The following is a 13,284-nucleotide window of genomic DNA, read 5'->3' on the forward strand; positions in this document are numbered from 1 at the left end:
GTGTGTGTGTGTGTGTGTGTGTGTGTGTGTGTGTGTGTGTGTGTGTGTGTGGTGCATTCGATTTATCTCTTCTGTTAGTCTAAGCTCCTTGAGAGCTGGGACCTTGGTTTAGTTTTCATTTTTGTATTCCCCCTTAGCGTTGAGAGCCGTGTCTTGCTGGCTCCTAGAATGAATGAGATATACAGGGGGCTTAATACATACTTAGTCTATGGGGAAAAGACACAAGAGTATAATCGTTGTTGACTGGTTGAGTGAAGACCTGGGGTGGGAGGTAGGAGGGTGGGAATAAGATTAAAGTTGCCAAAGCAATTAGAGAACAGTAAATAACAAGACAGTAAATCCTCCACTCCAGAATTCTCTACTCTTTACATGCTTTCTCCTGTAGCTATGATTCTCTCTCCTATAACTATGATTTTTAGATCTCCCTGACCACCCTGAGGGTAAAGGTCCATTTAATAACAATAATAATTAATTAATAGCTAGCATTTACGTAGTATCTACTATATGCTGGGCACTGTGCTAAGTGCCTGACAAATATTATCTCATTTGATCCTCACAACAACCCTGGGAGGTAAGTGCTATTATTATTCCCGTTTTACAGTTGAGGAAATGGAGGTAAATAGAGGTTAATAAATTTGCCCAAGGTCACACAGCCCATAAGTGTCTGAGGTTGGATTTGAACTCTGGTCTTCCTGATTTCAGGCCCACAGTTCTATCCACTGCACCGCTTAGCTGCCATTTGCAAAAGCAAGGCAGGATGATAGGGATCTCTGCAGGTTGCTAAATAATGCCAATTCTGGGTCATAATTTAGGGGGAAAGGAGCACTAAATACAAGAGTGGTCAAGGAGTATCTGAAGGTTTCCTGCTCCAAAAAAAATCTCTCCTTCACTCTGCGAGTTGGAGATTAATTTCAGCTAACAAGCTTTTCTTGGAGGCGCATCTTTATTACCTGGAAGGATTTCTTTTAGTCATTCACTCCTTATTGAAGATTGCTGTAATTTTATTCCCTGAAAGGAAAGGAGACAATAGAAAAAGTAGGAATCAATCAGCAAGAATTTATTATACCATGCTTTGTGCCAAGCACTGTGTTAGTTGTTGGAGATGCAAAGATAAAAGAGAAAATAGTCCATCTGCCTTCAGGGAGTTCCAGTCTTAAGAGGGGAGACAGCATGCAAATATATTGTTCAATCATTTTTTAGTTGTGTCCGACTCTGTAATTCCATTTTGGGGTTTTCTTGGCGAAGATACTGGAGTGTTTTGCCATTTCCTTCTCCAGCTCATTTTACAGATGAAGAAACTGAGGCAAACAGGATTAAGTGACTTGCCTAGGGTCACACAGTGTTTGAGGCCGGATTTGAACTCAGGAGGATGAGTCTTCCTGACTCTAGGCCTGGCACTCTATCCACCAGGACACCTAGCAGCCCATGCAAATGTGCAGATATATGAAAATACATGTAAAAGAGATATAAAGGAACTTTGGAGGGTGTCAAGGAGTAAGGCATTAGCTGGGAGGACCAGGAAAGGTTTCATGAATAAATATGGTGGTGTATGAGCTGAGTCTTGGTGGAAACCAGGAATCCTAAGAGGCAATTATGAGGGAATGCATTCCAGGCATGGGGGACAGCCCTGAGTGACATAGGAGATAGAGTGTTGTATGTGAGGAGTAGAAAGAAGAGCAGTTGGATTGTGCCTTACAATGCATGGAAGGGAATTATAAATAATAAGATTAAAAATGTAAGATGGGATGAATTTGTAAAGAGTTTTAAATGTCATACAGAGGGGTTTAGAGTTGATCCTAGGTAGGCTAGGGAGTTACTGGAGTTTTTTGATAGAGAGATGACCTAGCTAGAACTACATTTTTGGAAAATTGCTTTGATGTCTGGATCAGTCAATAAGTATTAATTAATTACTATTATTACTGTGTGCCAAGCATTGTGCTAAATGCCAGGAACACATACAAACAAGAAGAAAGATAGTCCCTGCCCTCATGGACTTTACATTCTAATTGGGGAAGACAATACATACAAGGGAAATGAAAATGTGGGAGGGTGAGAAAGTGTCCACATTGGAGAAGGTGGCGAAGTCTGGAAAGTCAGAAGTGGAGCTGGGGGAAGAGTGAATAATTGGCCTATACCTTTCCTCAAAATGGAGGTTCTGGGAGGAACTCCCCAGTGGAAGGAGGGGGCATTTCAGGTAGAGGGATCTTCCAGGTAAGAGGGCAGCAGAGAAGTCTGTGTGGAAGATGGATTGGGGTAGGGAGGGATTTGAGACAGGGGAACCAATTAGGAGGTGATGGCAGTGATCTAGGGGAGAGTTAGTGAGGACAGGATCCAAAATGGTGGCTGTGTGAGTGGAGAGAAGGGAACCAACGTAAGAGATAACATAGAGGTAAAAACAACAAAGACAAAAAAGAGAAAACAGAAAGTCAATATGATGTAGTGGAAAGAGGAGTGGCTTAGGGCCAGAAGACCTGGTTCCCCTACTTAATCATTGATGAATTTGGCTAAACTGTTAACCCAGGGGTGGGGAACCTGTGGCCTTCTAGGTCCTTGGGTGACCTTTTGACTGAGGTTAAGTTTTACAGAACAAATGCTTTTATTAAAGGAATTTGTTCTGTGAAGTTTGGATTCAGTCTCCATACTTGAGGACCTAGAGGGCCACATGTGGCCTCAAGGCTGCCGTTTCCCCACTCCTGTGTTAACCTAAATCAGCTATTGGTGAGCATCCTTCTCCAAAGAGACTGAGGCCCAGAGTGGTGAAATCACTTGTCCACAGTCACACAGATGTTAGGTTCTAGAGCCTAGGTTCAAACTCATATTCTTCCAGCTTCAAAACTACTACTTTAAACCATTTGACAGGTTGGAATTGATAACTTCTGAGTTCTCTTTCAACTTTGGATATCTGTGACTTTATGAGTGAGGTGCTAGCACAGAATGAAATCTTTCTCTTATATGATCTACTTCGTCATAGATTTCCCCTGTCCTTCCCCCAAATAAAAGCAAACGAACAAACTAAGAACCAACCCTATTCCTTCTCCGTCTTTTTTATTGGTACTTGGGGATTTCCATAGTAAGAGGATCCTCATGAAATTAGCTTTCAGATATCTTCAGTATCCCTCACATAAGACTAAGTGTTAAAAAAAAATGTTTTCTTAAAGCACATCTGTGTATGTTAGAATGAACTGAGAAAGCTTCCTGGAGGAAGAGGAAGCTAGGCCTTATTCTTGCTCTGCCTATGTTTTTTCCTATGACTCATTTGAGCTCAGGATGGCTGAGGCTTTTGAATTTGGTGCATAATTTATAAATGTAAATAAAGCTAATAGGATGGAATTGTGGGAGGAGCAGAAAAATCTAGTGACTAATCCCCAGGTAGCAAAAACACCCTCTGCAATAAATAACTAGAGGACTATAGTAAGCATTTAAAATTTGTTGCAAAAATATGATCCAGGGGAATGATCTGTGCAACTTATGTGAGAATAGCACAAGATTCAGCATCTAAGTTAAAATCCATATGGACCCAAGCATTGATTTCAGTGGTGACAACAGCAGAATCCTGCTGGGTGGAGGGTAACATGGTCTCATCATGTTAAATATTAAACCCTTGGCTTATAGGATAGTCAAACCTGCAAGGTACCTCAAAGGCCATCTAATCCAACCCTTTCATTTTACAGATAAATAAACCGAGGCCCTGGGAGATTAAGGAACTTGCCCAAAGTCACACAAGTAGTCAGAGGTGGAATCTGAACCTAGGTCCTGTGATTCCAGAGAGAAATTAAAATGGAGGAGATAGTTTGTCTCATTTGCCCAAATTTCAAGAAGTGCAAACAAAGATGGAGGAGATCCTATCCATTTGCTGCTGCCAGACACATGGGAAGGCCCAAGAGAGGGGAAGCATTTTCCTTTACGGGCCTTTCCTCAGTGAAAAGAGCCTGACAATGTTAGTTGCCTGGAGTAGCCCAACCTGTGAGGGGAAGGTTTCTTAATGTAAACTGGCTTGGAGAGGACATATGGAAAAGAAGTTTGATACCGTGGCCAAGTGTACATGACACTAAGATTGCCTTTCATCAAGCATTAGGACATCTTTGACCATCAGGTACAGAAGGGAAGTAAATGCTTTTTAACCACTGGCCAGCTGAACACTCAGCAGCCACAGAAGATCACTCAGCTCCTGACCTATCCAGGAGCAGACCCCATACCACGTTGTTAGCAGTTTTCAAATAGAGGGTTGGATGCCCACTTATGAGGGATGTTCTAGGTCAGTGGCGTCAATCTCAGAAACAGGATCACTAAACCGTGGTAAGGATCCCCGCAATCCACATATTGACTTAGAAAACCACATATTAATATTATTTGTGTTTTTTTGTATTTTTATTTATTTTGTTAACTGTTTTCCAATTACATTTTGATCTGATTGGGCCTCACTCCAGAGCTTTGTCGGTCAAATGTTTGACACCTCTGTTCTCAGAGAATCTAGGGCACTGGACTTGGGGTCAGGGACACCTAGGTTCATATTGAACCTCAGAAACTTATTATTAAGTGGCTGGACAAGTCACTTAATCTCTGTCTCTGTTTCCTCATCTGTAAAATAAACCTGATATCAATCAGCTAACATTTATTAAGCACCTACTGTATACAAGGCACTGTGCTAAGCACTGGGGATACAAAAAGAGGTGTAAGATAGTCGCTGTCCTCAAGGAGCTCACAATCTAATGGGGGAGATAACATGCAAACAAATATATACAAAGCAAGCTACATACAAGATAAATAGAAAATAATTAACAGAGGCAAGGTGCTAGAATTAAGAGAGATTGGGAAGGCCCTCCTGTAAGAGATGGAATATTAGTTGAGACTTAATGGAAACTGGGGAAGTCAGTATAAAAAGTGTTCCAGAGATGGGTGATAGCCAGAGAAAATGCCAGTTGTGGAACAGTAGTTGGTGGAACAGCCAGGAGGCTGGTGTCAGATATAACGCTAAATAAATATAAACCCTCTATAAATAAATTATATAACCCTATATAAAAGACCTACATAAATACTAGCTAACTAGCTATCCTAATTTTGTAGATGAGGAAAACTGACATTCAGAGAAGTGAAATCTATTGATCGTGATTGCACTGCTAGTCAGGGAAGGAAGAACTCAAACTGGACTTTGTCTATGAAATGGCTAGGTCGAGCAGTGGAAAGAGTGCCAGGCCTGGAGTCAGGAAGACCTGAGTTCAAATTTGACCTCAGACTCTTAGCTGTGTGGCCCTGGTCAAGTCACTTAACCTTGTTTGCCTCAGTTTCTTCATCTGTAAAATGAGCTGGAGAGAGAAATGCCAAGCCAATCCAGTATCTTTGCCAAGAAAACCCCACATGGGGTCATGAAGAGTCAGACGTGACTAAACAACAACTAATTTTCCACCACTGTACCATGATGTTTGCTTCTTGGTTAAAAAGAAGTCTGCATGCCTAGCTATGACCATGTTCCCCATTTCTTTTCTTTGGGCTATAGAGCTGGTGTGTGTGTGTGTTGTGTATACACACACACACACACACACACACCTAGAAAATGGTGGTTTGGTAACAGATTATAGGATAGTCTGCTTTCCTCCCTGAAACCTATCCTAGTTAAATGTAAGTTGAAGCCCCAGAACTGTTTTGACTTTTCTTTTTGTATCTCCTGAATTTAACTTAAGTACCTTTGCACACCATAGGTGCTTAATAACTGCTTGTTGAGTGAATGTTGAATATACACGGCCTGAGAGAGAAGGCAGGTCCAAACAAGACTATAGATGTTATGTCTCAGATAGGGAATTGAGAGTTTATTGTGAAGACTACAGACAGAGAGAGGGAGGGAACAAAATCTTCCTATCCTTACATCTATCTACTCTGACAAGATAAAATGCTTCGTTGCTGAGTGCGCCGTACGCAAATACCACTGACATTTATTAAACATGGAGAAACCCTTGTGCCTGCTGCTATTCAGATATTTCCTCCAAGTCCCCTTATTAGAGAGAACAGTCCCTGTCGACTGTAGTAGCACACGCTGATTAAAAAGGAACAGATCATCAGAGGAATCCAAGTTCAAACTGGGGGTTTTCCCGTTCCTCTCATTTTCATGGCAGCATTTACAGAATCAGGATTTGGTCATGACCTTTTTAAGGTTGTTGCTTCATAAGAGCAATCCTGTTATACACAGCTGATGACCCTGGTGCTAGAAGAACTGAAAAGCAGTAACTAGTAATGTTGCTGTTTTCTCAGCCTAAGATGGAAGAGAAAGGAGGTCATTATTTTTTCTCATTGAAACACAGCCTGGATTTTTAGAGGAAGGGGAAGTGAATTGATTCTGGATAAGTATAAAATTTACGCACCTTCACATCTCTCGGCGGGGGCTTCCAAAAGAGACTTGGCGTGACATCGGCACATTATCTCTGTGCTCCCGTGCAGCTGTCCAGGAGGGTTTGTACCATCCCTCTCTCTCTCCTGTTATATTTTTTGACAGTTTTGAGCCAGATGTCAGCTCCTACAGATGTGCTACTCACTCACTCTTCATCAGAAATCCCTCTTAGCTCTTCGGCCCCATGCACCAAGCGCTTGAAAGCCCTTTTCTCATACTCAGTGACTGCAGGAAGAGCCACCAGCCAGAGGAGCTGCTTCATTAGTCAAGGTTTCTGGGTTTCATGATTCATAGGGGAGGGACTGCTTTTCTTAAGTCTATGCAGCTCTTGGGAAGTGGAGAGAGGGAGAATTTATAGTATTTGTGCAATATCAAAATGTTCCATGGTTCACTCACGTGTAAAAGTCTGAACTGATAGGTTGCCTCTCAACCTGTAAAGATTGATAGACGGCCAAGTCAGTGAGAGACGTAATTGAGAAGTGCTATACTTTCTGGTGCCAAAACAGCCTTGTGCTACCTGGGACGTGATTTGGATAGGGAGTTAGTTTCTACCCTGCCAGTACATATGAGAGGATTGTGACTTATAGGGACAAAAACACACTCTCTCCTTTGCAAGTTGAGGGCCCCCTGGATGACAGGCAGCATCGGAGGGAGTGGTACAGTGGATCAAAAAATGGGCTGGGAATAAGGAGACCTAGTTAGGAACCCTGGCTTCTACAGTTCAGCCGGGTAATCACAATGAAGTCATTTAAAGGCTCTGAGCCTCAGTTTCTCCACATGTCAAATGGGAGTTAAAAAAAAAAAGCATGACATTCCTACCCTAGATGGATTATTGTAAAGAATGTGTTTTGTGCATCTTGTGAAACAGTTCATCCATAAGGGTAGCAAGGACTGGACCTAGAGGCATGCTAGCTTTGACAGTGGCTACCTGTGTGATACTGAACAAATCTCCTCATCTCTTTGGCCCTCAGTTTCCCATGAAATGATAACCAAGGCCCATTTTCAGCTCTGATATCTGGATTCAGAAATGAAAGGCCAATTGAGGAAATGGCAGTGGCATATAACTTCAGATAAGGTAAAGAAACATAAAATCACATAGTGTTCCCTACCTTTTAAACCTCACTGCATCCTATAGAATATGACGTTTTATCTTTTCCCTCTCAGTTTAAGAAAATTTTTGAAACATTAATTAGCCCCAAAGAGCAGTATCATAAAGAACAGAACTATTCCTGAGGTCAGGAACATGTTATTTTTAGTGTTTGCATTATTACTTCCTATCTCTTCCCTCTCCAGTACATCCCCCACACAGATGCCGATTAATATTCCTAAATCACAGATTTGACCTTGATGTTTCTCAGCTGCTCAAAGAAGCTTCAGTACCCCCCTATTGACTTTATGATGAAATAGGATTTGAAGTTAGAAAGGGCCTTATAGGTCATCTTGTTCAAGACCTTCGTTTTACAGATGAGAAAACTGAGGCCCAGAGAAGAAATCCAAACTCCTGTGTTTGTGACTCAAAGCACGCTCATTCCAGTCTAGTTTTTCCAGATTGATTTCACATGATTTCCAACATACTCTTGAACCAAACTGACATCCTTGATGTTCCCTGTCTGTTAAATTCCATCTTTTACTTCCCTGCCTGTCTGTTTCCCATCTCTTACCCCTCTTAACCTCTGACTCTTGAAAGTACCCTTAGCTCCTTTCTGGTCTCAGTTTAAGGGCCATCTCCTATAAGAAATCTTTCCTGATTCTTCAGTTGTTAGTACCCACAACTTCACTGAAAGCACTCTGTGTTCGTTTTGAATTTACTTACCTTGGTCCATGTGACCTCCTCTTTCTCATCCTCCATGCCCCATCCCTACTGCCTAGTGGACTGTAAGCTCCATGAGGGCAGACTTTGTGTGTGTGTGTGTGTCTCCCCTCTCCCCTCCCAACAACTTCTGGTGCCTGACACATAGTAGGGACTTAATAACTGCTTGTTGAACTACACTGGGATTTGAGAAGAGGTTTCTACCTGCTTTTTGTGGCTGCTAAGCAGCTGCCCAATGGGGGAGCAGATCAGTGCTTTGTGAGTCAGGGATTCCCTTAAAGCCTGGCCATTAGTTAAGTCTGTTTCCTAGATGAGACAGGACCACGTAAGGGAAAGGGGAATGGGAATTCCTTGCTGCTCCCCCCTCACTCCCACCCTCTTCTGTTTGGAGAGCTTGCAAACAAAATTTGTTTCCTTTTGTCCTTTTCCGCTCAGCAAATATCGACTTTGCCCCCCTTGGCCCTGAATGGAACTGAAAGGAGCTTGGCTAATCTTTGTTTAAAGGCTTTATCGCCAGTCAGTCAAAACAACTTGGGGGGAGTGGGGGTGAGGGGGGAGTGGTGGACTGGGACCAATCCAGAATCATGGCCCGTCCTGGCCGTTCCCTGTCGCTAGCTGCACCTAAGCCAGTGGAGAGACTCCCTGTAACCTGTGTCTAAGTGCCAGCCTGCATTGATCAGGCAGCTAAGTAACTTTTTTATTATTATTTATTTTAAGGCACGTCTAGGCTACACTTGAAAACCAAGTGATCCTGAGCGGTAATAACACAGCTGACAGTTAACACTGTACCACCCTGCTGAGGCTAGAGGAACAGGGTAATTTTTCTGAGAGCTGCATTAGAAAGCATTTGGTAAAATGGTGTAATCGAGGCAGTTGGCGTCCATGGCTAATTCTACCTGCTGCGTTTTCCATGGAAATGACACTGTGTAATCCTATCCAGCGTAGATTTGCTGTCTGTCCCTCAGCATCCAGCTTCTGGGCACATTACATGGGAAAAGAAGGCCAGCTGTCTAAAAGGCCCTGCCTTTTGTATACTCTTTCATACCTGTAATAGAAGCAAGCCTGCCAAGCCCAGAGAGCCCCTGTCAATGCAGAGGGAAATCAGATGGGGAGGGAGGTGAAGAAAGTAAATGATGGATTGCAAAATACAAGGGGAGGAGGGAAAGTGAATGCTGGGCCTGGATTTTGAGAGCGATAGAAACATTGCAGCTATGGTCATCTCCCTCACCTGCCACTTTGACCACCACCTCCCTCCCACAAATCCTCTAACAGCTCCCTAATATCCTCTACATCAGAGTTAAGCTCCTGACTCTTGGCTTCGTGACCCTCTATCAGTCCATCCAAATCGGCTTAATCTCCCTTATTCTCAGCCTGTCTTCCTACCCACTTCCTGTATTTTGGCTTCCCCTCCACCTCCAAATTTGACCCCTTTGTCTAGTTCTTGTCTTCTAAACTTATCCTGCCTCTCCTGCCTTCTTCTTTCTGGACCACCTTTTCCATCCAATGGAAATCGTTGATTCGTAGGTCAAGTTTCTTGTCCTTACAGTCCTTACAGAGCATCTAGCCCAGGAGTTCTCAACTCTGGGTCCATGGATAGATTTCAGGGAGTATATGAACGTGGATGGGGAAAAATACATTTTTATTTTTGCTAACTTTTAACTGAAATATAACATCTCCTTTAGTTATGATTTTTTTTTTCTATTCTGAGAAGGGGTCCACAGGCATCACCATAGTGCTGAAGGGATCCATGACCAAAAACAAAAAAAAGATTAAGAACCCCTGATTTAGCACTGGCCCTAGAGTCAGGAGGACCTGAGTTCAAATTTGACCTCAGACACTTATTAGCTGTGTGACCCTGGGCAAGTCACTTAATCCCGATTGCCCCCCCCCAAAAAAACCCCTGAATCCCTGATCTAGTCCACCAACTTTATTCTACAGAGGCAGAAACAAGCCTAGAGAGGTTGAAGGATTAATCCAAGGCCATGCCAGGAGGTTAGCTTGTGGGAGAGGCAGGACTAAAACTCAGGTCATAGCTACTAAGTGTCTGACACCAGATTTGAATTTAGGTAGATGGGTCTTCCTGATGCCAGGTCCTGCACTCTATCTACTGCGCCACCTCACTGCCCATTGCAAAGCTATATAAGTACTATTATTATCTCCATTTTACAGATGAGGAACCTGAACCTGAAAGAGGTGCCTATATATAATAAGTGCTATATCAATGCTGGCTATTATTGTTATTTTAGAGCTGAAGGAATCCATGGAGATCATCTGGTCCTTCATCCCCACTTATTTCTACAGATGAGAAAGTACAGATGGCTTATCAAGGGCCACACAGTTAAATCAGAGAATCATGGTACTTAAAAGATGAAAGGAACCATACTATATCCCCTCCATTTACAGATCAGGAAACTGAGGCTCAGAGAAATTAAAAGTGCTTTTGCTATACCCACTCTGGGAAGCAATTGTGAATTATCCTAAGAACGTGACATATATACCCAAGAGGTATAGGAGATAAAGGTCCTATAGACATACAAATATATAGCAAAACATTCTGTGGTAGCAGAGAACTGAGAATAAAGTAGATACCCATCCGCTGGAGAATATCTCCACATGTAAATATAATGAAATATTGTCACATCACAAGAAACCGCGTAGAAGTATAAGAGACTCAGGAAGAGTTATGGGAACTGATACTTAGTGAGACCGGCAGAGCTAGGAAAATCATATAAAGAATGATGACAATGTCCTAAGTGGAAAAACACAAGAAGGGGGATCTGAATGACTGAAGGATTTCCAATTAAAATAGCTAGTTGAAGACACAAGGCCCTGAAGAAGGCGTAAGAAAATATTATCTCCCTCCATTGGAGAGGTGAGGGACTATAGGTATGGAATATTCTTTATACTGTGATAGATTGCTTAGCTTTAAGGGACTTTTTTCCCCTCAGTTGATAGGTTGCTTAGTTTTGTGAAACTCTTTTTTATTTGTTATAAGAGATGGCTCTCTGCATAGGGATATATTTGGAAATTAAGATGATATGAAAACACAAGATATCAACAAAAATTTAAAATGTTTAAGAAGTGAATGCCAGAATTAAAACCTGAGTGCTTTCATTTTCTGCCTAGGAATTTTCTTTCAGGAATGACCTTGTAACCAACAAGAAGCCATTTGCCCTTCAAGGGATAGATTAAGTTTAAAAGCAAGCCTATTCATAATTTACTAGTTGGTAAGCTCTCTGAGGGTGACACTGTGTCATTTTCCATTTTTTTAGCTTCACTGCCACCCACAACCAGCATTTGTTGAATTACACCAAGGTGGCAAAACACAGAAAATGTGTCTGCCTAGAATGTCTTCTCTTGGGTGGGTGTCCAGGTCTCTTCAGGTGGGTGGGCTGGTCCATTTTTGTAATTATCCACGAGGCTGCTGTAAATATTGGCCTCTCTGAGAACTGTCTGCCATGTGAACAGCAGGTGGGCGGTCTCCTGAGAACACCACACAGCTGACTGCACAGCTGAGAACTGTTGCTCCTTTAAGTGAATCTGCCCGGCTTCTTAAAGTGTCGAACACACGCCAAACTCTCTGGCAGACTGGGAGACCTTCTCTGGCAATCAGTGTTTTCCGCACGCTTTAATTGTTTGATTTTTCCCAATTGATCATGTGCAGGTCTCATTAACCTGATCCAGAACCAGAATGGACCTGTTGTGGCTGCAGCCTGTGATGGGCTGTTTGTCTCAAATGATTGATGGGTCATTGTGAAAGGGGGTGGGGTGGGATTTGGAGTCAGAGGACCTGGGTTCGAATCTCAGTTTTCCCATTTACTGGCTGGGTGAATCTGAACCAATAGAGTCACCTCTCTGAGGCTCAGTTTTTGATGTTTTAGAATTAATAACCTATGAGGTCCTTTCCACATCTAGAGGTGTGATTTATAATCCTCGTTGTTCTTTGTGCTTCTCCCCAACACATCCCCAGGAGCTATTTTCAAGGACGTCTGAAGTGTGGTACAATGGAACAAGTACTCACTCTGGAGTGAGAGGATTGTGGGTTCAAATCCCATTTGTGTGACGTTGGCAAGCTTCAATTTTCTTATCTGTAAAATAGAAATGGGTTGGACCGGATGGCCTCAGAGTTCCCTGAGATAAGATCTGTGATCTTATAATTGTACTAGAAATGGTGTTGATCATGATGTGTGCCATCTCCTAAAAACTGCCTTGAAGGATTGACACTTTCTGAAGAAGATCGAATAAAGAGGCAGCCTAAAATAGTGTGATAGATGGAGCACTAGACTTGGAGTCATGAAGACCTGAGTTCTAATCCTGCCTCATACACTTATAAACTGCATGACTAGGGCAAGTCACTTGACCTCTCTCAGCCTCAATTTTCTCATCTGTAAAATGGGCATAATAGTAATAGTACCTTACAGGGTTGTTATAAGGCTAAAACGAGATAGTATATGTATCTTACAGTGCTATATCAAATCCATTTTATTATGACTCACCACCAATGATAGTATTCAAAGAACTTTGGTTTTTGAACAATGGTTTCCAAAAGGTAAGTTGTAGCTCATTGGGAAGTTTGTGATCATTGAGAGATCAAGGTGAATGGATCATTTATCCATTCAATGAAAAAAGGACTGATCTTGAAGTCAGGAAAGACTTGGGTTTGAATCCTGCCTTTGACACTTAATGGCTGTGTGACGATTACTGGCCAAGTTACTTTCCTGATCTGTAAAATAATATGGGGTAATAGTAGCACTTACCTCGTGTCTTGTTGGGAAGATCCAGTGAGAATGTATGTGGAATATTTTTGAGCTTTTTTTTTTTTTTAAGTAGGGACAGAGAATGGAGGATCTAGAAATGTGATATCATAGGTGTAGGGCAGTTTGGGTGAGGAAAAGCCCTCCACCAATGCAGATGAATTTTTTTTTTTTTTTTTTTTTTTGCCATTTACATTCCTAGAACATTTCACATAGCCTATAATATGTCGGAAGTGGAGCTTTGACCTAGGTCTTTCTGACTCTGAAGTTAGCCTTTCTACCCATTATGACTTGCTGTGTTGGCTGTGAGCAGTTATTATTGTCATTCAAGCAATGTAGGA

At 42.2% G+C, this 13,284-nt stretch overlaps 1 protein-coding gene and 1 long non-coding RNA gene across 6 annotated transcripts in view; one reads left to right on the forward strand and one right to left on the reverse strand.

The window, feature by feature from the left end:
- The window catches only part of LOC114030023, a 9,456-nt gene extending 2,767 nt beyond the window's left edge, over positions 1 to 6,689 (reverse strand). Inside the window, exons 1-2 of the long non-coding RNA XR_003567547.1 lie at positions 6,354 to 6,689; positions 951 to 1,008 (exon numbers count right to left, since the gene is read on the reverse strand). This is a non-coding gene — a long non-coding RNA (uncharacterized LOC114030023). The remainder of the gene's footprint in view (positions 1 to 950; positions 1,009 to 6,353) is intronic.
- Positions 1 to 13,284, forward strand: part of FOXN3 (forkhead box N3) — a 453,536-nt gene that overhangs the window by 152,609 nt on the left and 287,643 nt on the right. The window lies entirely within an intron of this gene.

The sequence above is a fragment of the Vombatus ursinus genome, unplaced genomic scaffold, assembly GCF_900497805.2.
Source record: "Vombatus ursinus unplaced genomic scaffold, bare-nosed wombat genome assembly UNPS02014945.1, whole genome shotgun sequence".
Classification (NCBI taxonomy): Eukaryota; Metazoa; Chordata; class Mammalia; order Diprotodontia; family Vombatidae; genus Vombatus; species Vombatus ursinus.